Here is a 27,512-nt window from a genome sequence, read left to right on the forward strand (position 1 = left end):
ACACACACACGAGACGCGTCTTTGGCCGCGGCCGCGTCGTCGTCGTGAATGCAAACAGGTTTGGAGGTGCGTTCGACTGGACGCAGCAAATAAAAAGGAATCAAAGGACCGGCCATTCAATAGCCAGGGAGCAACTCGCTCTCACGCGTGTGTGTGTGTGTACATCTTCGAATAAAAGTGTGTGTATTTATTTGCGTGCGACGACTTTTTTTAAAAAGCATCTCGCCCGGTCCAGCAGCAGCAGCAGCTTCGAGTGCGGTTTGCTTTGTGCGAGAGCACCGCCGAATTAGATTGAATAAGAGATGCCAAGTGCGTGTGGCTCGTCGAAACGTGTGAAACACACACCTTATGCAAATTAGCCGTGTGAACGGAACAAACTGTCAACTTATTCAATTGGCCTTTGATTGAAGATGCGTTCCTAAATTGCCGTATTATATGTGCGTGCCCTGTTGATTTCATAAATCTTAATTGAATTATATCACGCATTCAAAAGGTTTACTGCCGTTGACAGAACTTCAATTGAAGTTTGGTCATGTATTTGGATAAAATATCATAATGCGTTAAACGTAATCATGGTTCTCTCGTTGCATTATTTAACATAAGAATTACATTATTACGATTTGCTTTAAATGTACGTTATTAATTGATTGAAAATATATATTAAGTCAAAGCTAATTCAGAAGAGAGTTACAGCGACTAGTAACACTTAATATAGTGATTGTTACATTTCAAGGAAAGCATTAAATTTAATTAATAACAGGGAATACAAAAATGTTCATCACTTTCAAATATTTCTGCATTATGGGCATATTTGCGTAAGAGAGAATAGTTGCAGAAAGGTCTTCAATATGATCATAATAACTAGCATGTTGCAATTTATAATATTTTTGTATTAACATTAAACAAATAAACTCTGTTTAACATACCTATTTTCATTGTTTTCAATATTCTAAAAAAAAAAATATTTATCAATTAAGAAATTTTAATGTTTAAACAATTTTTTATTGTTAAATTTTTGTCAATTAAACATAAATGATTAAAAATTTAAGCATATTTTGATTAATCTACATTTACCTAACTTGATTTGTATATTTTTTCAAAGAACCTTGTCGATTATTATTATTCTTCAATTAAAAGGTAAAATACGATTTTCTTTAGGGTTCTGTGCTTTATCTGACGAATTACCCAATGATGATTAACGCCAAAAGCTTGAATGAAAACAACACCTCTTTTTCATAACCTCAATCTAATCAGCACATCCCGTAACGAGTAATTGTAATCACTCGTTAAATTACATGGTTACTATGAGCTACGAGCTCACAGGGTCTCAATAACACTGCCGAGCGGATAAAAATGGGCCTGAGTGGCTGCAGAGGAGCTTGGGACCAGCGCAGCCATCTTTTCGCCTCCTCGCACCTAGGTCATTTCATTGAAATGTCAGACATTTGTCCCCAGGGTTGCAAAAAAACCCGCATTTAAAAAATGCAGTGCAATGGTAAAAAGCGTTTTTTCCCATTGTAAAAAGTTTCTTGCAGGCAATGTTTGCACCTCAGTTTTCAATAATTTTCTAATTACTAGCTTGCTACCTCGGCTACTTAAAAATTGTGGAAGAGAAATTGAGGCAGGAAATAAATGACAGATTAAAAGAAAAATTCTGCATTGTAGAGAAAATTTTGACCACTCCGACCACAAATTTTATAGATTAGATTTCAAGGGAAACATGGAATAAATTTGTTTCTTGCGTTTCTTGCGTAAGAAATTGGTAAAAATTTAGTGGAAAAAACCCGTCAAAATCCGTGGTGAAAAAAACCAGGTGGTAAGCAAACGCAACCCTGTTTGTCCCTCAATCCACTGGCAAGGTGCGATAACCGGTTGCTCTTTTTTGCAATATGGAATTTGTAATGCATATGTAGCTTGAAGGTATAAGCTTTCAAGATATAATCTTAAATTATGAACAAAATCATTGAAGAATTTAAAATTATGATAATATTCAAATTTTACCCAAAAAATTCCCAAATCGCAAGCTGAAATTTTGATTTTTTAGTTACGGTTAGTGATTGCAATTTAGAAATTGTCTAGCCAAAAGAATTGCAGAAATTAAAGTAGAATGATACTGGGCAACAATTGAAAATTATTTAAATTGTTGGATGCCTTAAACAATTGACCGATAAACAATTTGTTCAACAATTTGCAATAATAAAAACGGCCCTTCCTAATACAGTAAAAATTCAAATTTTGCCAATTTTCTCCAAAATTTAAAGTGCTTGAACATATTTTCTTAGCATATTCCGATTCCTCTCGTTGAGATCTGTCCAACGGTGTATGCCACTTATTGGGGAAACTCTTGGTTTTGAAATTAAATCGGATTTCAAGTAAGGAGACAGCCATTACCATTTGAAAAGCACGGTAACTTTCCTGCCAATTTTCTCAAAAAATTACAGCGCTCCTTAGGTCAATTTAGGCTTTAAGTGAATCCTAAGGGATGAGTTTATGCATTGACAACAAGCATTTTCCTGGCTTTTCCAGTATCATTCCTCTTTAAGCTTATCCTGCGTACCTGGATATTTTTGTTCCATTTTTCCATAAAGTTTTCAAAAACATATAATCTGCAATCTAATTACCTAATATACATATGGTCAATTCCTTATTGAAGTTGAATATAATACAACTAGTATGCAACTTTTCAATCACTTACATTGTTTGAATTTTTTGCATTGTGATCGTGTTAAAAGTAAAAGTTTTTGCAATTCGTATATGCAGACTGCAGAGTTTTATTCTATTTTGGAAAATTAAAAAGACGCCAAGCTAAAACTTTTAGTCGCAATAATAATTTAGACTTCTGAAGGGAGTCTGAAGGGCAACGGCCAAGATTGAAGTGGACGATCAGCTTTACACGATCCCAAAATGCACTAGGTCGGTCGCGTGTGTGTTGTTGTGTCTCAGCCGAGAGCAGAACCATGTGCGTGCGTTGATTGCATTAATCGGCCATACACATACCAGACTATTAGATAATCCGTGCGGCAACGACATCGATCTGCGTCTGCACGCCGAATTAGCCGTGCTGACACCCAAGTAAGAGATTGGTTGGCTTGGTGCAGGTCAAGATTCACGCACAGGCAATACTCCTGAGGGGTCATGCCGAGGTCATGGACGCCCTGCCTGCCCATCTCGCCTTTCTCCACCCACCCACACGTCTCGGCGCGCTGCCGTTTCACTCTCACCATCAGTATGCTGCAGCACTGACGTCAACATAATAACGAGAGACGACGATGCAGCCAGCGCGTCTTTATTATTATTTCTTATTGCTCTCTCTGCGCACCGTGCGGCCCACTCTTTCAAAATCCACGCACGCACATGATTCAGCTCTTTGTCAATTATGTGAGAGCTACTTTTGTCAACAGCTTTATTTCTCATTACTAAATGACTTAAAAAGTCATTCCTTTCGTCCTGGAGGGGAAAACAGAGGTCACGAAAATTGTAATATTCCAAAATTTTCTAGAAACGTTACCGAGGTAGTTTTAAATGCAAAAGAGGTATGTACATAATAACAACAATTAACCATCACTTTAAAGAATGAATTTCAAATGCCTGGAGCTCGATGAGTTTTCCTAAAAATGATTTAGGGTTATTCATTCCTTAAATATGAATATATTTTTTGTTACATGATGAGCTTTTTTATTGCTGCAAAATTCCGTATCTTAAAAAGGAATCTGAAGCTTCCTGATTTGCTGATATCAATAGCCGCGAAACTGATCAGTCAGCCACTGGCACTAAAAATAAAAAATTATAATTTATATTTCAATTAATTGAAAGAAAAATAATAATTCATAGGCTTAACCTTCTCTGCATTTATAATATTGTCAAATAGCCCACATGTTTAATTTTATCTTTTCAAACTGCAGTTAATCACTATAGCCCTTAGCAAGATTTCTAGCTGTAAACGCCGATTGAATGTTGCCGCAAAATCAAAATATTAATACCTCAATAAAGCGTCTGATTCACAATTTTTATTTTGGTGCAACAGGCTACGAAAAATTCAGAAAAGGATTAGGATTTTGAAAATTTACTAATATTTTTTTTTTTTTGTAAAATTTGATAGATCTGGAAATCCAGTAAACTGTAAAAATTCCCCAAAACGACTAGAGAAATAACAAGCAGCTAAAGATTTGGCATGTAAAGATTGCATTTTGACTCCGGCTGTGTTTATATCATTCCTTTTATATAGAGCGAAAAAATCCAAACTCGTGTTTCAAATTTAACAATTACCATTTTGGAGTGAGACATTCTTTTTAGCTAAGTATATTATACTATAATGTTTATAAATTATAAACATAAATTTATAAATCAAATAAACTTATAATTTATAAACTTAAATATATTAATTTATTTATTTCCAAAAAAGAACACTATATTAACTATATTTAATTCTTTCTAATTTGTTGCAAATAATATAATTATTTTCAAATGTTTGATTTTTAATTTGAATTATGAATATTTCCTATTTAGAAATTTTTCTGATTTTTATATGTTAGAGAGTAAAAAATATAAATTTTACCTAAGGTCTTAAATTGACATTATTCAATTGACTAGAGACTTAAAATCATAGAACATATTGATATTGCGTTATTCACTAGGGATCGGTACTCGCGCCAGAAACGATAATATTAAATATCTGATATGGATATGACATTCTAAATATCTGCGATGATATTGATATTTTACACCAAAGTATAAAGATATTTCAGATATTTTTCCGAAATATCAGCTGATATTTTCTGATATTCAAAATATCAACGATGATATTGGTATGATATTTTAAATATATCAAAATTGATATATCAAAGTTGATAAACCGAACCCTATTATTTACATCATTTACTAGTTTTAACCTCTCCATGATCGTACCTCAACAAACACCAATAATATCCACATGATGGTGATCCTCCCAAATTATTTCTTTTAAATTGGCGTAAGATTTTGAGTTTTTTTTATATTAATTTTCATTGTTTCAGGTAGTTCCATTGAGCAACTCAAAATTGAAATTCATACATTCAAAGAAACCCAAGCCAATTTTGAATGAGTTGGTTTAAGAAATTGCTTAATATGTATGAAAGTTGCAGCAATTTGTATTCCAACCCGAGCAGATTTACTTTTCCGAGTTGAGCATCTGCACAGACTCATCAGGCGGCGTGGCCTGGACCAGAAATATCATTACTGCACTGTAAAATTAAGCCGTAAATAATGCCGATGGAATGTTGCCGCAAAATCAAAATCAATAATGCGTCTGATTGTCAGATCTGTTCATAATTTTGATTTTGGTGCAACAGGCAATGAAAAATTCAGAAAAGGATTGGGATTTTAAAAAAATTACTTTTATTTTTAGTTTTGTTTATGAAAAATTTGATAGATCCTGTAAACTATAGAAATTTCTCAAAACGACTAGAGAAATTGCAAGCAGCTAAAGAGTTGGCATGTAAAAAGAGGTAAACTATAATAAATAGCATCTCAAAACAACGCTGTCACATTTTGCCGTTTTAGGCGATATTTAAACGGTATTATCTAACGAAATGACACGGGTCAGAGGACAAAATTTGCATGAGGTTTAGTTAACTAAATTGATTACACCAGTAATTGGTCGTTACTTTTTGACATCGTCATAAATTTTTGCGGGTTTTACGTTACACTTACATGGAAAACTTTGAGACTGCAGTATCTCATCTACCCGTAGTGAAATTTAAAAAATAAGGTGTGCTTTGGAGTACTCTAGCTATGCTCGATCAAACTAACAGCAAATTAGATGTCCTAGGCCACGGTCAAAGGTTACTTATGGATTGAAATTAAAATTTCAGAATGAACTCAGGAATTTGGAATTTTAAAATCTGTTTAAATGCTGTCCCAAATACATTTGTAAACTTTTGTTAAATTGCAGAGCCTTTTTTGTGGTATGTATTCATTCACTTCAAAACTCGAAAAAAATGGATTTTACGACATTTTCGTGTTTTGCATGTAGATTGTCAACTCCATTCTCTAACCATCAGTTGTAATTGTAAAAACTGTACACCGTTAGACTCTTTTCAACCTTCCCTGACCAGCTGAAGGGTTAAGGTCGGTTACTTACCCTTGTCCCTTTCTTTAAAATGTTTATATAAAAAATGTATAGCTATTAAGAATGCTTCGTCAGGGTATAAATACATTTAAAATTATCCAACACTAGTCATTTTTCAGTTCTCTTTGACGAAGCTGGACATTGTATGCAAATTTTGTACACTCAATTCATTATTTTTGGAAAACACGTGTCCAGCCATTCCAGACAAATCATCGGCTGGTGCTCGCATAACAAAATTAATAGTGTTTTGTGTTTAACCACAGGATTACACACAAAAATAGTGCTGCAAAAATGACAAAAAGAAGCAGAGAACAAGGAGAGAAGCTATTTTTATAGCTATTTTTCGCTTTGTCTTTTAGCACTTTTTTAATTATGAGGCAGTTGCTTCCAAAGTTGGAGCAGAATAGTTTATATTCTCATCATTAGTTATTTTTATTGTCATATGTTTTGTCAGTTTGTGTGGCACGTCACCGTCCCCTTCAGAGATAAAATCAAAGCATATAAATGACCCATGCCCCCAAAATAGCAGTTCTTTTCCGAAGAATAATGAATTTTCTAATTTGATTTTCAGTCCGCCAGACGAGCTTTTGAAACAGTTCTTTTTGCAGGATTGAATGAAATTAGTTTTTTTTTATCATATCTTATACAACGTATAAATTTATTACGTTCGATCAGTGCCAGAATTACCATCAAAATATTTTACAATTTAATACACTTCTTACAATTGTAATTCATTCTTATCAAGTGTTTTTAAGCGAATTTATAGCCAATTGAATAAATAAATTACCACAGTAACCTCTGTCTCCGTAGATTTCGAAATTATTAACAGACTCTGGGTGATTCATTCACTCCTTGACTTGAGAGCCAGGTTCACGGCTCTTCAATATATACATGGACACTAACTAATTATTCAGCGTCCCCAGCTTGCAAGGAGGAGAGCCAAAAGATGACCGTTTAAGGCTTTCTGCGAAGGAAACTTGCGTGCAGTCGGAAGAAAACTTGAATCAGAGTTAATCGCCGGTTTTGAGCATTTTCCACAGCACTTGTTAAATATACACGCGCATTCCCCGTGATGTAATAATATGCAAGTCGTTGTACCGTTATTGCTGCAGAGGATATAAATTTTTCTCCGGCGGCGCAACACACACATCTCAATTGATCGGCGAGTGTTGATATGAAGGTCAGCCCTGAGCTGCTGGCTAGCGAGCGAAAGAGCGAAAGAGATTAATAACTCTCAAGCTGCCGAGCTTGCTTTTTTCCCTCACTTGCATACTCGTGGTGGAAATCAGAGATATAATGATGTTACCGTTATGGGAATCACGACCTGCCCCAACGCCGTTTTTCTTGCCTCGATTGTATATATAAAAAAGGTAAGCCCCGCAGATAAGTGTACGACGCGAGAGAGTCGAGTATAATTACGCGCCGCGCAGCTGTAGGCACATTTCGGCGCCGCGCGACCTTTTTATTCCTCTTTTCCTGCTCTTTTATATATACATACTCGCGTCTCGCAGCAATGAGGCAATCCAGGTTCAATGGCCAATCAAACACGAATCCGGTGCCGACACCACTGTTGTGCGGCTCGAAATCACTTTTTGCCTCGTTGGTTAACACCTCATGACGCACAATTAATTTTTTCCGCGTGCGTGCTGATAATCATTCTCGACGGAGATGCACGGAACAAGTTTTTCTGACTGATTGCGTTGGTAGTCTATTGGAATAGGTTTGTAATTTGTAATTTGAAACTAAAAAAATCATGAAAATAATTTAGTTGCTCGTTAATGTTGCACTTGTTTTAATTCTAATAATATTTCTTTTCCAGAAATTATTAATATTTTTAAGAGCCATTTCTATAAATCATTCCTGCCGGCTAAAAGTTTGCAAGTTAAAAATTTAAATTTGATTTTTATTAAGGAATTTAAATCTTTTTGATGCTTTCATTAGAAACGTAGCATAATTGTTTAACTATATGCAGGGGATGTTGAAAAAAGTTAAATCAACAATTTTTCTCCTAATCTATTTTGTTTCTATTCTTAAAATTTGACAGGCAAAATGTAGTTGAGAAACCACGTAAAATATTGTTTTAAATATTCATACGATTTTGACTGTGAATGTTGAAATGAATTTGCAGAAATATTTTAGTAATTGAATAAGTATTAATGCAGTGCCAAATGATATTTTTGGTAAAATTTACTGTCGTTTTAGATGTGGGGATGTATTGGGTTGCTCTGCGCTGATCCAAAATAAAATTATTTTGAATCTTATGGAGTAACGGATTTCATCTTAAGTTTCAGAAAGTACACTAAATTTCTGATCAATACTACTATATATAAATGGATACTGAACACAATCGTTAAAACTCAAGATTCTCATTGAAAAGGATGGTAGAAATGTCCGCGCAAAGAGGAAGTTTTATAGTTTCCTTTGTTAGGAATAACGGTCAGAGGAAATGATTCCAGTATATAGATCTGAAAAATTATGATGAAATTATAATTAATGCGGTATTTTAGTAGAGATTCCTAACTACTAATTTAGCTATCATTGTTAAGCATGTCAGTTCTTGCTTAAGTTGGACAGAATGAGTGCTGCGTGGCTTAAATGGATATATAATATTAAAAAATGTAACAGAGCAGAAACACGAATAACACCACTACGTCATCAAGTGTACGTCCTATTCATGAGGCAGTTGAGACTTGCTCCAAAGACTAAATGTCTCGAAAAAGTCTTGAATGTTACTATAAAATGGTCAAAATATTTTGCATTTTTGGCTTGATTTTAGTTTGGCACAACAAATATTATTTGTGATTGTCTTCGTGAAATAGATAGTTATTGTAAGTCAGTACGAACTTGTGCTTAGCCAGGTTAACTTGTCGAGAGTGGGCGCGTCTCGTGAAATTGGCTTGGCCACGAATACCGCTTCGCATTGTTTACAAATAAAAGAGAATTTAAATGATTGTCAATCATCAAAATTTTGGTACCCGACCAGCCTGCTGTATATATTGCTCCTGAGAATCTACTACAATTTTGTTTCGGATTGAGACCTCAAATTTGAGAATTTGGATGTCTGAAGCTGATGGATCTAAACACGATGCTGAAGATATACCAATTTGAAAAATGTCGTCAAGATGAAAAATAGAAAGTTGTTTGTCGATAAGTATGAATTTGGATTGTAATTGACTAACCACTATATATCGCGAAAATTATATGCGAATACGTTATTTTGAATTAAATATGACGATTTTTTATCATTATATTTCAAATTTAATTCATTATTACTTTGATTTTCTGATCTAAACCCAAGAAGATAAATCAAATTAAGATTAAAATTAAAATTAACTCCGGCCCCGGAAAAAACAAATAATTTTATTGTATATTACATTATGATCGGCAATATAAATAAGTCAATAATTTGTAAATTAGAATATTTCTTACGTTGCAAAGACCGAGCCCTCAGACAGGAGTTGAAGCTGCAACCAGCAGCTGAAAAATTAAGCAGAAAATTTTAGTAAAAAATTAACAATGGAGCTATGTATTATATACAAGGAAGCTACATTTTTATTTTCAACTGAAATATAATAATATTTTTGCTTCTGTCACCTAACATTTTAAACAAAGCAAATCTTAAAATGCTCGTGTTTCATTTTATAAGTCTTTTAGACTTCTGATTTAAACCAGAAAATCTTTTGAACCTGACAAAGCCAAAAATTATTCTTCTTTCAGCAGCTTCTGATATTGTAAAAGAGGAGCAAACTGATGAAGTGCTCATTAATATATTGTTCAGAATTTACGCAGTCCTCTTTCTACGTTTCGACCGCGGGTATTTTTCCATTAAAAGCATTGCAGTGGAAAGTCAAATATTTCCCATCAAACAAGGCGCACTCTCGGCTGCAAACACGACACAATCGCAATTGCGGCGGCAAAAAACAAATAAAATGCAGCACAACGCCATAAAAATATTGTGAAACTTCTTCTTCTGATTATTATATTTTCCTCTGTCCGCGCTAATAGAGTTTTACTCTGTGCAAATGGGTGAAATAGGTGTGTTTGCATGGTGCAATGCTCGCAAACACAAGATCTGCCCGAATGAGTGACTGCCGTGCAAGATGCACACAGCACAAATGCGGCCAATATCTTATCGCAGAGTACACAAATAATTGCATGCACCAAGCGATAACATCGTAATTGCAGACCTCTTTTCATGACTAACTCTCGGAATAATATCCACCTGCAGGTAAAACTGGTGCTCTGGCTTGTCATAATAATATCGAATACGCGCACCGTCCGAGAGAGCAGGCAAATTGCATTTTGACTCCGGCAGTGTCCATATATCATTTCGTTTCTAGAACGAAAAAAAAACAAAAAGGCCGTAACTTAAGTTTCAAATTGAACAATTACCATTATTGATTGTGTCTGATTTTCTCAAATTAAGCATGTAAACAAACAATTTTCAAAAATTTAAAATAAATAATAAGTTATTTCTTTGTTTAAATAGCACACTATATAAATTATAATTTTCTTCACCTTGCTACAAACAATTTAAATCAAATTAAGAAATTCCTTTAAAAATATTGCATTTTTTAATCTGAATTGTAAATATATTGATATTTTAAATGTTTTTTATTGATTTTTATAAGTTAGAGAAAAATAATTCTAAATATTACCCTTAGTCCCATGCAGATACTATGTTGGAATATAATTCGTACTGCTATTTTGAAGGTTGCATTCTTTACATCATCTGCTATACCAAAACCTCTTCATGATCGTTCCTCAACAATCACCAATAATAACGGTGATTCCTCCCAAATAATTTATTTTAAATTAGCGTAAGATTATGACGAATTTCTTATATTAGCTTTCATTATTTCAGGCGGTTGCATTGAGCAATTGTTAATTGTTTCTCATACACACAAACAAACCCAAGCCAATTTTCAATGAGTTGGTTTAAGAAATTACTTAATATGTTTGAAAGTTGCAGCAATTTGTATTTCAACCCGAGGCAGATTTACTTTTCCGTGTTGGGCATCTGCACAGACTCATCAGGCGGCGTGGCCTGGACCAGAAATATCATAACTGCATTGTAAAATTAGAGGAGCGCGAAACTTGTTAGCGTAATGGGCAATTAGTCTTCATTTAATTCCTGCTTATTATACACGCGTGCGTTTGTATATATAAGGCAAGGAGCAGCGCCGTTAATATATGGCCTCGTTTTGCTCGTTCACACTTTACTTCTTCCCACCTCGCGAGAGAGTCAGATGCTTCTCATCCGGTTTTGCGGTTTGGCAACTGCACTTTTTTGCTCAATTCACCAGAGTTCATAAATAGCCAAGGCAAATTCTTTATTATGTCGTGCTATGTAGCCTGCCAAGAAGGTTCAACGCATCATTTGACGTTGCCTTCCTTTTCAATGCAAAAGAATTTCGTGGCTGATTCTTAATAACTAGAGAAATGCTGCCTTATTATTTTCTCTGGGGAGTCGAAATTGAATGGTACATTGAATTTATTTGAGTTTACATCCAAAAATAAACAATAAAGAAATAAAAAAAAATCGTAAAACATGATTTGAAAAAATTATAGATCAATTTTTAAACAAAATAAAAACAGCTTGGCTGAAAATTACAATCATCCTTTTCCTACAGTGTAATGTTTGATTAATATATTTTTTTATAATTTTGTTTAGCAGAACGAGGGTAAAAATGTAATTTTCTCTGTTGCTCTTTAACCAAATTAATATTTTTTTAAACATAATTGATACTGCAAAATTGTATTATTTATATAATCTTTATTAGATTTTTAATAAGAAAGTAAGATTTCTTGATATATAGAGAGTAAAAAATAATCTTTCTACTTTACGTACGGTAGAATTTAAATAATTCCGAAAATAAATAATAAGAAACTAACTACATTTCAAACAAATTAATAAAAAACGATATTGCACTTTCTCTCTCTCTCTCTCTCTCTCTCTCTCTCTCTCTCTCTCTCTCTCTCTCTCTCTCTCTCTGCAGAATTTTTTATTTTTTTTTATTTTTTCACTGTTTCAATTTTACAAGAATATATTACAATTTTTATAACAACACTGTGGTGAAATAATAAGCACATATATTTCCTAAACGGTAAAACTAGAATTTTAACATAATTTGATTATTATTATTGATTTATTGGACACCATCGGCGTATGACTTATTAATTACACTTTTGTTTCTTATAACTAGAAGCTTGTGATAATGTTAAATGATTTTGATAAACATAATTTTATTCAATATTATACTTCTCTTTCTTTCATTTATTCTCTCTCTCTCTCTCTCTCTCTCTTTCTGTTAAAATAAACCATTTGCAGAAGAGATTCCTCAAATGCCAATATTATAGAGTTTCTCAAACTGTTGTTGATTTTAAAAATCCACCTTTAATTTGAACATTACAAAATACTTTATTGAGGGTCCAAAATTGGCTATAATTAATCACTTCGTTGTTGCTCTATGATGGATTATAGGTAGTTTTAGAGGGCCATTCCTGTGGTGGCAAACGCAGCCTCTGGCAATCTGAGTACCAGCATGAAATCAGAGCCAGAGAGCAAGCACCCTCTCTCACGTGGAGAAAAACGCAGATCGCGGACAATCAATCGCTCTTTTGTAATCAGAGCAGCGGCAACTGGGCTGTCACTTGGCACCGTCACGCAGCACACACATCAAACAGGCCGAACAAACAAACACACAAAAGTTTCGAAGGAACAAGCGCGGAGGCTGCATAGTGGAAGGAAAAATAAGGCTTTTCGCGCTGATGCATGTGTGTGTGTTTGCGAGCTTTGGGGGCTGGCCGGTGCGGCTATGCAACCTGTCCGTCAAGGGCGGGTCTGGTCCAGCCGGGCAGGGTGGAGTCACGGCGTCACGTAACCATGACGACTCGCGCGCACGGCCTAGCCGAACCAACACAGCATTGTTGCGGAAAAATGCATAATATTCATGCGAGCCGCCATGATCCACACCCACTTTTAAATCATCCGCGTGACGCCCGTGTTCGCCAATTTTCGGCGCCCGACAATTTTTCACGGCCGCCGCCGCCGCCGACGTCCAGCCCAGCCGCAGCCCTAAATCATAGCGCGAATTGATGGCTGCCTCCCCGACTCTGCGAATTCTGCCAGAGGTGCGCGTTATTTGCGTCAGGCCTATCTGTTTGCATTATATTTTCAATGGCCTGCACTTTTTCCTCGCTCTTTGATTCATTTGTTTTCACCAGGCCCATGTTTTATATTCTGCCCCGCTGGCAATTCCTGGCTGGCGATTTATTTGCTCGTTTTTCATACGCAATTTGGCTATATTTTAATTTTGAAAACCGAGCACATCACCTCTAAAATAATAAAATTGATAATTTTTGACTGGGCAGAAAATGTCAACAATGTGGTGCAAAACTAAAATTTTCAACAAAAGGTATGGAGGGTTTTTAAACGTAAAAACAAATTATTTGTCTTCTCACTTGGGAGGGCTTTTGACTTAAAAATAAAGTTAATAGATTATTTGAACATCTTCATGGAACAGTTTTTTTAATTTATTTAATTTCTGCAACTTTCATAGTTTAATTGGGGAAAAGGGTAATTTTACATCTTTATCACTATAGCTTGTATTATAAATCTTAAATAAAAAAATTTGAGTCAAGATTAGGCTAAATAGAATTCTAACAATTTAATCCGATAATCACTTGGCTAAATCTTCTTGGAAATTTGGAAAACTACATCAATTTTGCACGACTCATTATAAAGTAGCACTGATTTCCTTTTTTTAACTATTACAAAGTGTGCTTATGAGACTGATAATAATAATAATATCTTTATTTGACCTTTGGCATGCATATAACTCATCACAATAATTGTACCGAATTACATACATCCAATTGTATATGAAAGTTCCTTTTTTTAGCAAATAATTGAAAGTCAGACACTCAAACAGTTTTTTTTTCTCGAACCCGTTTTTTATTTTATTTTGTAATTCAGCCTCTTTTAGATTAAATCCTTAGCTGCTGTGTGTCCAACAGGCGTGGACACATCAGAGATTGAAACCGCCAATGACAGAAGGAACGTTAATAAATATGATAAATATTTTTCGGAAAAAATCTTTATTAGTGTTGCTTCTATAATTCGATTAGCTGTAAAAAATTTTGGCTCTCAGCACATCAATAGAAATATTAGAATGCCCAGAATGCATAGCAGCAGGATCGAATCTGATATTACAGCAAATGAGACCTAAAACTTCAAATAGATGGTAACGCTATCTGTTGACAGCTTCAAGCACTGAGGATATTACCAAATGACCAATCATCTTTTCTTTCCCAATTTGCAAAATGAATTGGAGAAGACAGCAAGAAGCGAATGCTATAAAATGAATATAAAGAAAACTTAGATTAGGTCTGCTTCTATTCTCTAGATCTTAATGAATTTTATGTATGGTGAAATTATTAATTATACTTAATACCTATTAATTTTCACCTTTGGTCAGAGCTAAATTTGAAATAAAATTTACGAGTACGGTAATAAATAATTTAAATTAGATTTGATATGAGTGGCAGTCACAAATTGTGTTGAGTTAATACAATTATATAGGACTAAGTTTTGTAGAGTTCAAAATTCCATACTTATCTGAAGCTCTAATTCCAATTTATCAATCGTCAAGGAACACCGCTGAGATCTAACGCAGACCTGTGGAGAAATGAGTGTTGTTTCGCGTTAATTACAAAGACAAATGAGAGAGTCCTCTTTTTAGTATAACCGCCTTCTTGAAATTATTATTTTGCCGTGGAGCCCTTCGCTCCCGCAGCACTTAATTGCAGAATGTAAAAACAGACGAAAGTTGCCGTTGCTGCGCTGAGAGAGCATTGTGCAGATGTTGTTTTCGCCCGCCGTCTTTATCGCATTACACGAGTAAAAAGTGGCGGATTACTTACTATCTCTCTCTGCTCCGTCTAGAGCCGACCTTTAAAATATGATCCCTCTCTGTGCACCAAGCAGCCAACAGTCGTAATGCGAGGTACTTAGCTTCATTTTCTTTTATTATCCCACTGGCCAACGTAAAGTATTCGAATTTGTGGCTGTCTCTCAGACACTGTGAAACCACCACGAGGCCGACTTCATAGCATTCCGCTTTTGGCATTGTAATAAAAACTCCAGATTAATTTTCATTGTTTATTTGTCTTCCTAAAATGTGTTTATTCTGGCAATTAAAAAAATAATAATACAAAAAAATGTAAAAACTAAATTTTGCTCTTCATTTAATCGTTTTGTAACTGTTTTTGTCTCTCGAAAGATGTGCCAATTGGTCTCAAGACAAATTGAATCTTTTCATTGGAATTGAATTACTGTTTTGAAAGATTCTGGCGGGTGCTAAGCAGGTTTACACGGAGCACCTGTCAAGTGGGACGATTCCGCACCAATATTATCTGAGCCCATTGTTCGGCGCAGGAGAAGAGGAAAAAGGAGAAGGCAGATTTTTCATTATCGGCTGTTCGCCTTTCTCAGAACTCGAAGCACAATCGCCTCTTTCATTTTTTATTCATTTGCTTCTGCACCGGAGTAGTTCCTGCCATAAAGTAAACAACAATTAACTGTGCCGCATTTTTTCCACCGCACATTTTTCATTACTTTTTTTTTCTTCGGTCCATCGGAGACAGAGCGATTGGCTTTCGAAATCGATTTCTGGACAAACAGTCTTATGGGAAATGAATCACACGGCTCACCAACAAGTTTTTTAGACTGGGAAAGATTTATTTTTGTCATTTATACTCTTTTAGCAATATGGTACATAAAAAATTTACCACTGAAGAAGTAACCATTTAATCAAAATAATATTGTTAAGGTGAAAGTTTATATAGATAAAAAGATTCTTGAATTTTCAAAAATTGTTAACGTACAAATAGCAAATAATTTAATTTATATATATATATAAATGTTGCTTCTATTATATTTTCATAACATTATTAAAACTGTATAAATATAAAGTTTAAAAATGTACAAGCTAATAAAAACCACACGGAAAAATATATTATTTGCACTCAGCAGATACTTTAAAATAATTTTGCATAGAGCCTGTTTAAGCATTTTCTCTTTCTCCTATAGTAGCTGCATTATGATTTTTTGCTATCAAGCAAATGACTTTTACTTTGATTTAAATTTTAACGTGAATTAAGATTGAACAAAAATATATAAATAGAGTGAAATAAACTCAAAATAGTATTCTCTCACAACTTTGAACGAGCTTCTTGACAGATTACAATTAAGGTAGAAGCACGCAAGGTTAGCATAATTTTCCAGAGCAATTAAATGCAGCTTCCTTGATGCGTATATGTCGAGCTGCTTAATTTTCCATATTTTTGAGCAGGGCATTTCTGTAAATTTAATTTACAGTACACAAACAATTCGCTACACACCGAGAAAGCTGAATTGATTTCTTTTACACGCACACACACATATCAATAATTGAAACAAAATGAGAAGTTGTCGCTACAAATATTCGCAATAATGTAAAAGTTAACACCATATGATTTATATTTTTTAAAGTTCTGTAGCTATTCAACAGTTTGCATTTTTTTATTTACTTCCAGATTACATTATTGTAGAGAAATAACTGTTTTTATAAAAAAAATTAAAAGTAATAAAATATTAAAAACGTATTTTTTTAGTTTATATTTTATTTAACAAAAATTTAAGTTGATAATTTATTATTTTTTATTTTTAACGTAATAATAGAACTACGTAAAAATGTACTAAATATTTCAACGGAATACTATCGTAAAAAATGATCCATTTATTTTGAGTTAATTTTTGTTTGAAACGATCATAATAATGTTCTTGAGGGCCTTAATACTGATTTATTTTTTCTTTAAATATAAGAATAATACTAGAAAGGCTGGCGCAGAATAATCTCATTACATTTTTTGTATTGAGTGAGTGTGAGGTGTGATTATTCTAAAAATTAATTGTCATAATTGCAAATTAGAAATAAACACTGACACCTAAAAAATAATAGTTATCAATTGATAACAGGCACATTTTTAGCAGGACATTTCTGTAAATTTACAGTAAACAAACAACTCGCTATAAAACACACCGAGGAAGCTGCATTGATTTTCTTTTAACATTTTTTAAAAAGCTATTGAGCTATTGTCATGTAGGGATAACACTTTGAGCATAACACTTGAGCACAAGCTCTGTGCCCAACAGTTTATAATTTTAAACATTAAAAGATTTTTGCTAGTTGTAAATATTTTTAACAAGAAGAGAGGATAAAACTCTGCAACAAACGTTATGAGACTCACAAGACCGAAATAAGGAAGAAGTGAAGCAAGGAAGACGTTTCTCTCTTTAGGTGATTGACACCTTACTATTTGGAAAATTTAAAAGGCTAGAAAACAAAGTATACATATAATTAATGTGTAAGTTTACTTTTTGTCTCTAATTAGGAAATCATCCAGATAATTTACCTCTTCCACGTGTCATCAAAAACCTAATTCATTATGTATTTAAAATTATTTCAAAACCCTTTTTCTACAAATTTGATAAAAAATGGCATATTATAAAATATAAGTTTCTTGCTCCATTCTCGTTTTAATGATACAAAATAGATAATAGTTGTTATTATATTTTTTCCTACGAAAATGTTACACCAAAAAGTGATCATAAATATGATTGAAGTTGCTTCATATCCATTGCTCTTGCTAAAACCTTCGATCTATTGATTTAATAATTAAGAATCCCTTTTGTCATTAGTTTCTTGCAATGGTTATCAATTATCCATTTAATCAGAATTTTTAGAAGTTTAGAATTTTCTTTAGTCCGACATGTTACAGTAGACATGTGATACAGAGTAAGCAAAATCCAAAGAAATGGGGAACAAAGCTCAATTGTACAAAGTAAAAGTGCTCCTTTGAATTTTCGGGCGTGCCAAAATTGAATTTCCATTCCTTTCAATCGCGGAGGAGAAAGAGAGCTTAGAGAGCGGAGAGAGAGAGGCTGTCAAAAGGCTTTATTCGGTGGTGGTGGTGGCGGCGACGGAGACCGAGAGAAAGAAATGTCATTGGGATGCATAGCCAAAAATCTGCCACCATCAATTCACTCCATAAAAGGCAGCGAAGGACGGAGACAAAGCGGAGGGCATTGTCATTAAAAAAGCGGGCGAATCTTGGCAACTCTTCTTCTTCTCGCGGCGTGCAGAAAAAGATTTCATTTTCCATTCTGGCGTTGGGCGGGCGGCATCAATAAGGCGCCAGCGAGCAGCATCCAGGCCATTATTAGGACCAATTGGCAAAACGCTGCTGCTGCACCACACGCGCGCGCGACTTTTATAATTCCATTTGACAGAGAGGCTTTCATTTTCTCGTGGCGACGGCGGCGGGCGCAATATTCGGCCAGAAATTGTCTTCATTAAGCCAGAGAGAGCTCTTCCTTCGCCCTCTCTTTCTCTCTCTCTCTCACTTTCGGCTCATCTATCATCGCGACTGGCTCGAAAAATTTCTTCTTCGCCTGCTTGGTCCGTGAAATTGGACGTTAAAGTGGAACTGATTGCCACCACTGTATACGGAGAATTCCAGCACAACAAACCATTTTTGCCGGCTGCATTGTTGAGGCGACACCGTGCGCCCTGCTCGAGCCGCGCGTATGCACTTTTTTGCGCCTTGCGCCCGATTGTTCGCAGAAAAATGTTTCTTTCTCGCGATGCTCCTTTTTCTATTCCTTCTCCTGCGCCTCGGCCGCGTTATTTCACAATTCCGTCTCGAGACTGCCTCACAGACGGGCACGTTTTGCGAATCTGTGCCATTGCTTTTTTGAACGACAGCATTTCTGTTCTCATTGATGACGTCGAATAATTTTGGGTGCAATGAAGGAAAATATTTAACCATTTTTAAATTGATAAATTTTAAGCTTATTTGCAATGAAAATTGTTATTGTGTAAATTTGCAAGAAACTACAAATACATTTGTGATAAATATTTAAAAAATGTATTCAATAATCTTCAAGATTGATTGCCTGTGGCAAGCTAGTATTCAATTTTTTGTTGCATTATATAGTGTATTTCTTGCTGATTACCAATTTATTAAAGTGCTTGTATTGACTTTTGTAAAAGTTCCGTTTTAAATTTTTAAATTTTTTTCGAACAAATAGAGAAATCTGAAAATTGACTGTCCCTTGGTCTTGAAATTAATAATTATTGCAATTTTTTTAGATAAAAAATGTTGCTAAATTTCAGAAACAATAATATGTATCAACGAACTACTACTTTCTATTAGGCAACAATGCAAAATGTTCTTGATTGTTGGCTTATTAATTTAAAAAATCATTCACAGCGGTAAAAATTGGTTGGCAAAGGAGAGCCAATATTCCAAATAATATGTCCGTTTCTGATAATTTAAAAATATTCCTGCAATATAGAGTCCGATGCGGCCTGATTTTCAGACGGTCTTGGTTCTGCCTTTGTGCCATTTTTCACGTGGAATCGCAAGTGCTAAGCAAAGGTCACAGCACTCTTTGCCACGCTGCCTGTTTATTGTTCGATATCAATTTTGAGGCATGCAGGCGCTACACATTGAGAGAGAGAGAGACGCGGTGGATAGAGAAAAAAGCCACTTGCTGGGAACGAATTCGCCAACGAGACTCTTGACGGGCTCATATCTTTCTGCAGCCGCTTTTTCGCCCATTGTACGCCGAGAGTGTGATTCGCGAAAAAATCTCAAGCGCAAAATGAGAGGATAAAAGCAGGGGAGCAAAAAATGTGGCGAAAACTGTTTGCATTGTGTTGCCGTGCGATAATTCGAGGCACTCGGCGCGTCTTTTCTGCTCGCTCGGCAGCCGACTTTTATATTAAACTTATTTTGCACACTCGCCGCGTGAACGAAAATTAGCGGCTTCGAGAAAGGAGATCATGTCAGATAGAGTTATTATGGGCGCGAGCTTCAATGCTGCCAAATTGCCCAAGCCGCACTATCAAACGTCAATTTTCATGAAAAAGTTTTGAATTATCATCCAATCAAAGTGTACGCGGTCTGATTTTTTGTGTCAATATTTATTTTGGTTTATTTTGTTGATTTAATCAGAAAATAGAAATGCGTAAATCTTTTACTGTTTTGTTTCGATCAACAGTTAACGTTGGATGCATGAATTAAAAAAGGGTGATTGAATTGCAATATTACGAGCTTTTTAATTCTTTTGTATAATGCTATCAATTTTTGAGATTAACGCGTTCTAGAGGAATCGGTCAGGTTTAAATCGATTTTAAGTCTTGACGATGATTACAGAACTTATTTCTTTTTTTCAATTAGTTCCGAAAGAGTTTGAGGTTGTCATCAAAATCTCACACCTAGATTAACGGTCATAACAATTCAACTATCGCCAGATAGAGTATGAGGTTAATTTTGATCAGTAATTTATATTTTTTAAGTTGTGTGGCCAACAGTTTGCATTTATATTATTTACTTTCAGATGGAATTATTGTAAAGAGAAATTATGATTTTATTATAAACACAAGATTATATATTAAAATAGTAGAATTTATTTAATACATATTTTATTAATAGCCTCATTGATAAAATTTAACTTAGTAATTTCTTAATGTTGATTTAAAATATAAAAGTAAAAGCTACGTAGAAGGCTTAAATACTGATTTATTGTTTCTTTAAATATAAGAATAGAAAGGCTGACGCAGAATAATCTCATTACATTTTTTGTATTGAGTATGAGCATTCTAAAATTTATTTGTCATTATAAAAAAATTAGAAATAAACGCTGGCACTTAAAAAATAATAGTTATGAATTGATGGCAGGTACATTTTTATTTTGAAATGAAGTAGAGCAAACACGTAATGTCTTGGGAAAACCCCGACTAATGAGATTTTGTGCTAAGGAAATTCAATAAAAGATTTCCTCTGATCTAGTATGCAAGGAAGTATATTTTATTGGACCGAATGGAATTAAGTATTTAAAAATTATTAATATTAAACTTAAAGTTTTGGCTCATCATTTTGTCACTCATTTTTCCTTCATACTTTAAAAGCATTCAGATGTTTCCAAAGGTCCATTTATTAGGATTTTCTGCAACTAATTTATCAATGTGCGATATTCAATTAATTTGTTTGGTACTAATTCCAGGCCCGGAACAGCCGCTGCACAGTACAAAAACGTGTATGATACACACTTTAATTTTTGTTACTCTCAAAATTTCACTGATACCATCCATACTTATACCATCCACAGAAAACTCCGCGCAGGGCAGAGCCATTATACATAAGCTCTAATATTTTATTATTTCCTGCATTGAATTTCTTTCTAATCAAATTATGCTCAAGCTTTATTCGCGTTTTTTAGGATTGCTATTTGCCACATTTTAAGACAGACATCGTTCAATTTAAAATACTACAGTCAATATGGAATATTTATCTTTTTGTTCTACATGGTTAATCTTTTATTAACAAAGAAAAACTAAGTCATTCTGACCGTGCGATTAATTTCAGCACAGTACAATATTTTGCTGTTGCAAAGCAGTGCGAAAATTCCGTTTGTGCGCTTTGGCAGCACCTTTCGCGAATCGCACAATCATTCGATCAGTTGCGTTTCCCACGTGGAGCAGCAGGTAACGTTCGGCGAGAGGGGCGGAAAAGCGCGTTGCAAAGAAAAGAAAGTGCATTGAAAAAGCGGAGCACGCACACGCGGCGGACGCATGTGCGTCGTGCGAGTGTGAAAAAAGGCGAAAAAGAGATGAAAACACGCGCGCGGAGTGGCGAGGTGCGAATCGGCCGGGCAACGACGCGGCCGCTCGCCGCACGGACGCGCGCATTGTTTCGCGCACAAAACAAATTAGGATTCGGCATTTTTTCTGTGCGCACGCAGGTGATTGGCCCGTCGCGGCGCAAAAAGCGGGCTCGGTGGCGCGCGGACGCGGGAAAAAATCGGATGTGTTTATGAATAATGTGCCCGTCGCGCTCGCTGCGCGGTTATTTATAGACGTGCGGCGCCGGCTAATCAGCTAAAAATTGAAAACGTGTTCGTGTGCCGAGCCCTTTCTGCCTGCCGCCAGATAAATGAACACGTGACGTGCGCGCGGATAAAGCCAAATGCGCGTTTATCTCGTGATCCCTGCCTTTTTGGGGAAAAATCCACGCCATTGTTGCTGCTTGTTAATATGACATTTAATTAAAAATTGTAATCATACCAAAAGCGTCCCTTTTTATTAAAAATTTGTATGCGGTGAAAATGATTTGTGATACATTTTTATTTTGTGGTTTAAGATAGAGTGAAAGAAATTCATAATTAAATGCTATAGCTTTGTCAATGGCATCCTAACAATTAAAAATAAGCCTAACCGAAGCTTTTGTGTTTTTGTACTGTTAATAAAACAAATCTTCAAAATAATGGGTAAAATTAAGATTTCAGAATTTTGAGAATTTTTTTCATTATTCATTTTATTGGACACCATCGGTGTACAATTAACAGTCAATTACAAATTGATTTATTATAACGAAATGCTTGAGATAAAGTTAAAGGTTTTTTAATCAATAAAATTATGGGTCTAATAAATTAAATTTATCTGCAGAAACCTTCAATTTATTTTCAGTGGTGTATTAATTGAGAAAAGGTGAGTGCGGCTTCATTTGCCACCTCTGGACTCTCTTTCCGGATCATTGCATTTTCGATAAATTGCTACTTAAATGATAAAATAAATTAGTACAATTGAACGTTGGATTTATTTTTCTTAATTCAATGTTTCGGTGAGTTTAAAAAAAATCCAAATTTTAATAAATGACTGAAAGTTTTAAAATCTGCGCTGGTTTTGTAGAACCTATTAACTGTTGTTTATTCTTGCATGATCACTGATCACTACATACAATAAATATAAAATATTAATATATATCTATGATTTTTTGTAACTAATTGCGGCTGCTCAAAATTTCCGGGTTTAATTAATTTAATTCAAATAAAAAGTATATGCTGACCAAACATGATCAATTTAAGTAAGAAATCTCATTTTTTTAATTTTTGCATTCGACTCACAGAAGGGTTGGAAACATTTTAAAATTATATAAACGTTGGCAATTTTTTAGAGTAAATTAATGTTACAATAATTAGATTTTTCAATACCAACTAAATAAGCCTCGAGGAATCCAATAGAACTAACATTTCTTTTTTCATATTATAATTAACTTGCTGTTTATTGAAAAATACATTCATGTTAAAAACAATTTATCAAATTGGAAAAATAGGGTGCCACAAGGGCAGTATTTCTGGCAAACAGCGTTTTAAAACTCTAACCGGGAGGTCAAAGCCGAAATGAGCCAACATATGATTACATTCTTTTAGAAGAGAATGTGGCTTTGTTAGAACTTAAAATCTCACTCTCAAAAATATACAATATATTCATTAACTTAAAATAGCACGTCAAAGATAAAAGAGCGAGAAAGGGCACTTCAATGGCAAACTGAAAACAAAGCTAAGGTGGCCTTACTAAAACTCAAGTGAATTATAAACTTGCCAGCTCTTTAAGAGTTGATTCAAAGACACCTCTCAACTACAGTTAAAATTATATCGCACACCCTTGAAGCAGACAGCACACTGCGCACGGTTTCGGCTCGGCCCCTCAGGCTTCATCAGAAACAATTATTCAACGATGCAGGAATTTTACTATTTTCCGATTCAAAATTATGCAGAGCCACCCATCGTTAATATAACTCAAAATTAGGTATAGAGTCTCATGAATGTCCTGCATGTGCGTGTTAAAAGCGTAAACTGTTCTGATATTATTTAAAATGTTTTGAACAAATTTTCCATGTCTCACAGTGATTTGAGGCTGTATTAATTTTGCACAATGCACCACTCTGGTAAAGTTAAATTTATTTACAAGAATTTATACTCAATCACGACCAAAGTAAAATTAATAATTTTATTGAAAACTGTGTTGCTTTAGTGGGTGCTTTTTTCTTCCTGTTCCTGACAGAAAGGGATTAAAAAAAACCTCCGTTTAAATTAAACTTAGGAAAAACTCGTCATCTTTATCATATTTCTCTTCGACCTATTCGCACTTTTTTAAATCATCCCATATTGAAGTTCCCAGTCTGGCTGCTTGTCTTTGCGCTCAATTAGACCGGCCGCAAACTGCGTGCAACAACTTCCTCTTCCACACGCACGGGACGCGTTCGGCCGGCGCAGCCAGAGGTCATTATAAATTTGTTCCGAGGGCAGCGCAGCAAAAGAAGCCGGGCAAATGCACTCATGAATGCAGCAAAAACAAGGGACAGTTTTTAAAAAGTACGCGCTCGTTTGTGTTTATGCATAATGGGGTGTCAGATTATCAGAGAGGGCAGCCGGCGAGCGGCGGGCCAGGTGATGTATGAAGAAACAAAAGAACCCTTTGATCGGCAAGAAAGGTCAAGAGCTGTTCAGTGTGGCCGGCGCGAGGGCAAAAAATCGGGCCCGAGATTTTTTGCTGCGGGTCCAGCCTTTGTTCCGCGCACGCAGATGCGTGCCTGCCGCCGCGTTTTGTGTTGTTTCACCAAAGCGAGCGAGCGAGTGTTTGTCCAAACGGGCGTGAATGCTATCAAGATTCAAGAGCCGCTCTCGTAAATTCGATTCGAGACAGCAGCAGCAGACGAAAGATCCAGTCTAGAGACACCGAGATTAATATTAAATCGTCCTACGCCAATGTCACTATTAACAGACCGCCTGCTGCATTTTTACTGCACTCGCCTGCACTTCTCGGTGGCTTTTTCAACCAGACAACTGCACTTGAATCCTCCACTACAGCAGAACTAAGAGCAAATGAAAACTAATTTTGAAAAACGAAAATTTCTGGTTCAATATAGCTTGAAAGATTGAATTTATTCTATATTTTTTCAATATCATAGTTTGAGATTTAGGTGTTTCCGCGATCAATTCATTATGGTCTGCAATTATTTGTATTTTTGTTTGAGCACCATCGTGGTATTTGGTATTGCTAAATAGATATTGAAACAAGCAAGTTTATTGGAAAAATTTCATGCAGTTTTCTGTAAAATCGGGGTTGAAACATGTCTTTTGTGGTTCACAAAGAATATCTCGATGCTAGAACATAAAGTTTTGTGCCAAAAGATGCCTATAAATTGCCTACAACTTTCAAACATAGAACATTTTGTTGTTAATTTGATAAATCTTAGTTATTTTATTTTTCATGTTCGAAGAGCAAAAATATTACAATTTTAGTTCAGCAGAATAGAGATTTAATCAAAATTGCACGATCGGTTGGTTTTTACCTTTGGAACATGCTGGTGGTCATTCCTGAAGTCAGATAAGACCATCAGGACAGGCAAGAAACCGAACCCTGACGTTAAGGTCGCCCTTAAGTGATCGATAATATTAAATCCGCATTTGTAGCCACTCAAACGACGCCTGGTGGACTCTATGAATTGTTTCGATCTGCAAGATATGTACACAGTTGGAACGGCGAAGTCAAGAGCTATCAGTGTATTTGCAACTCGACCATTTTTTGGAATCCTTCAGGGTGCTCAGGAACGAGATATCAGGGTATATTCTTTCAAACATACTATTTTGTGTAGGTAGAAGAGTATATTATGCACACGTTCATTGTTTTGTGACAACTGCGATAATCTGACTGATATAGCAGGACTTAAATGTCTGACCCTAAAAATTTCTTTAATGATAAATTAAAAATTTAAAAGAGTCTTTTGGATTCAGATATTAAAATTTTAACCAGCGCAATCATAATAATATTATTTAGTTTATTTAGTTAAATTGTTTATCTAGAAATCACTTCCTTAAAAATTTGCCGTAAAAGTGCATTTTATTTTTCAATCACTTTGCGTTAGTTCCAATCTCCGTGATATATACGGCCGCTTTTAATTTGTATAGGTAATTACGCTTCGAATAAGTTCCCTCTGCAGGTTCTATAGAGTTGCGTGTGTGATTTTTTATTTCACATAATTGCCCTCCGTCGCGCGCGGTGATGCAATATTTAGCGGTGGGATCTTGAGGCTGATGACCTTGATAAAAAAAACTCTCTCGGTACTTGCATCTCTCTCGCAGCATAATAATATTCCACTTTGTGCACATCTTGCTCGGTGGTCCAGCCCTCTTGCGCTTCTCGGCGAGGAGAAGACAAGGCGAAATTCAAACAGACGCTTTTGTCGTATCCGCCAGCGCACGTTTAGCACGCAGTTTTTGCGTTCGTAGAAATGTGACTTTTGATTCGATTAATGCGAAGGTGTTGAGACGTTTATTTCATGGAAATAGGATCCATTTGATTCTAGGTAATGTCATATTAAAAACTTATTTTGTATGGTCTTGTTTTGTTAAGGTCATACAGAGAATGTGTTGGATGATATTAACTTCTGTAAAGACATTGGTTAAGAATTATCAGAAGATGATAGTTTCTCAGGCTATATTATTATACCATCTAATTTAGATTTTATTATTAACCGATGAACTAGTTCGGTACTTTTTAATTTTTAAATTGAATAATATCAGATCTTTAAAAAGATAAATCCATAAATTAAATTTTTCACAAAATAAAAACGCAAAGAGATTTAACAAAAACTGTAACAATAATACTTTCAAATTATATTTTTTAGGTTTGTAAAATAATGTAAAAAATTAAATACAATAAAATATTTTACATGTTAACGTGAATAATATGCTTGATTGTACACTTTTTGGTTACAACAGTGTATAAACGAAGCGTATTTTTTCAGCTTCCCGAAACGCTGCCCTCTAAAACAATTTTTCTGCTGGGATTACAACAAAATTTGTTTCATCTCCCATGGGACGAATTCTAGTGTATGCATTTTTAAAGCAAATCTTTTTCCTGCCGAGAGCAGAGCAGGTCGCAGATGCCGCGGCCAGGAAACTCTGCACGAGCCGCCCATTTTTCTCCTCTATTACCGCTCACGCGGAGACAAAGTTTGCACATTAGCTGGCAACCCTCGCAGCACAAGCAGAGGACAAAAGAAAGCGTGGCAGAAAAATCGTGCGGTATATATTAATTAAATTAGCCCGCAACAGCAGAGATTAGCAGGCACCTCTCTCCGCCGCACGGCCCAGCCATTCTCTCCATTTTTTGCCCATTTTAATTATTTAAGAAGAGAAATATTATCTTAATAAACGCGCGCGCCCTTTCTCTCTCGGCTCTCCCCTCGCCGTCCAACTTTTATAATTACTCCTCGAGTGGAAGAGGAAAAATGAAAATTAATGATTGCTTTAAAAAATTGCAGTGCCAACAATGGTAAGAGAAAAATCTCTCCATTTCTGCAATCCCTTCTCCCACGCGCGCGTCAATATAACAAAAAAGGAAGACGTTCAACCCCCTGCCTTTAAACTAACTTTTATGTGTAATATTCTTCCCTTCTCGCTTGAATGCCCGTCGAATCGAGCAATGATTGAAAGAGAAGAATAAGTTGG

General features: G+C 35.1%; 1 protein-coding gene across 1 annotated transcript in view; it reads right to left on the minus strand.

The window, feature by feature from the left end:
• LOC135935320 (uncharacterized) overlaps positions 1-27,512 on the minus strand; it is a 122,985-nt gene that overhangs the window by 87,799 nt on the left and 7,674 nt on the right. Inside the window, exon 2 of the mRNA XM_065477565.1 lies at positions 9,536-9,583. The gene's annotated coding sequence lies outside the window, so the exon portion shown is untranslated. The remainder of the gene's footprint in view (positions 1-9,535; positions 9,584-27,512) is intronic.

The sequence above is a fragment of the Cloeon dipterum genome, chromosome 2 (assembly GCF_949628265.1).
Source record: "Cloeon dipterum chromosome 2, ieCloDipt1.1, whole genome shotgun sequence".
NCBI lineage: Eukaryota > Metazoa > Arthropoda > Insecta > Ephemeroptera > Baetidae > Cloeon > Cloeon dipterum.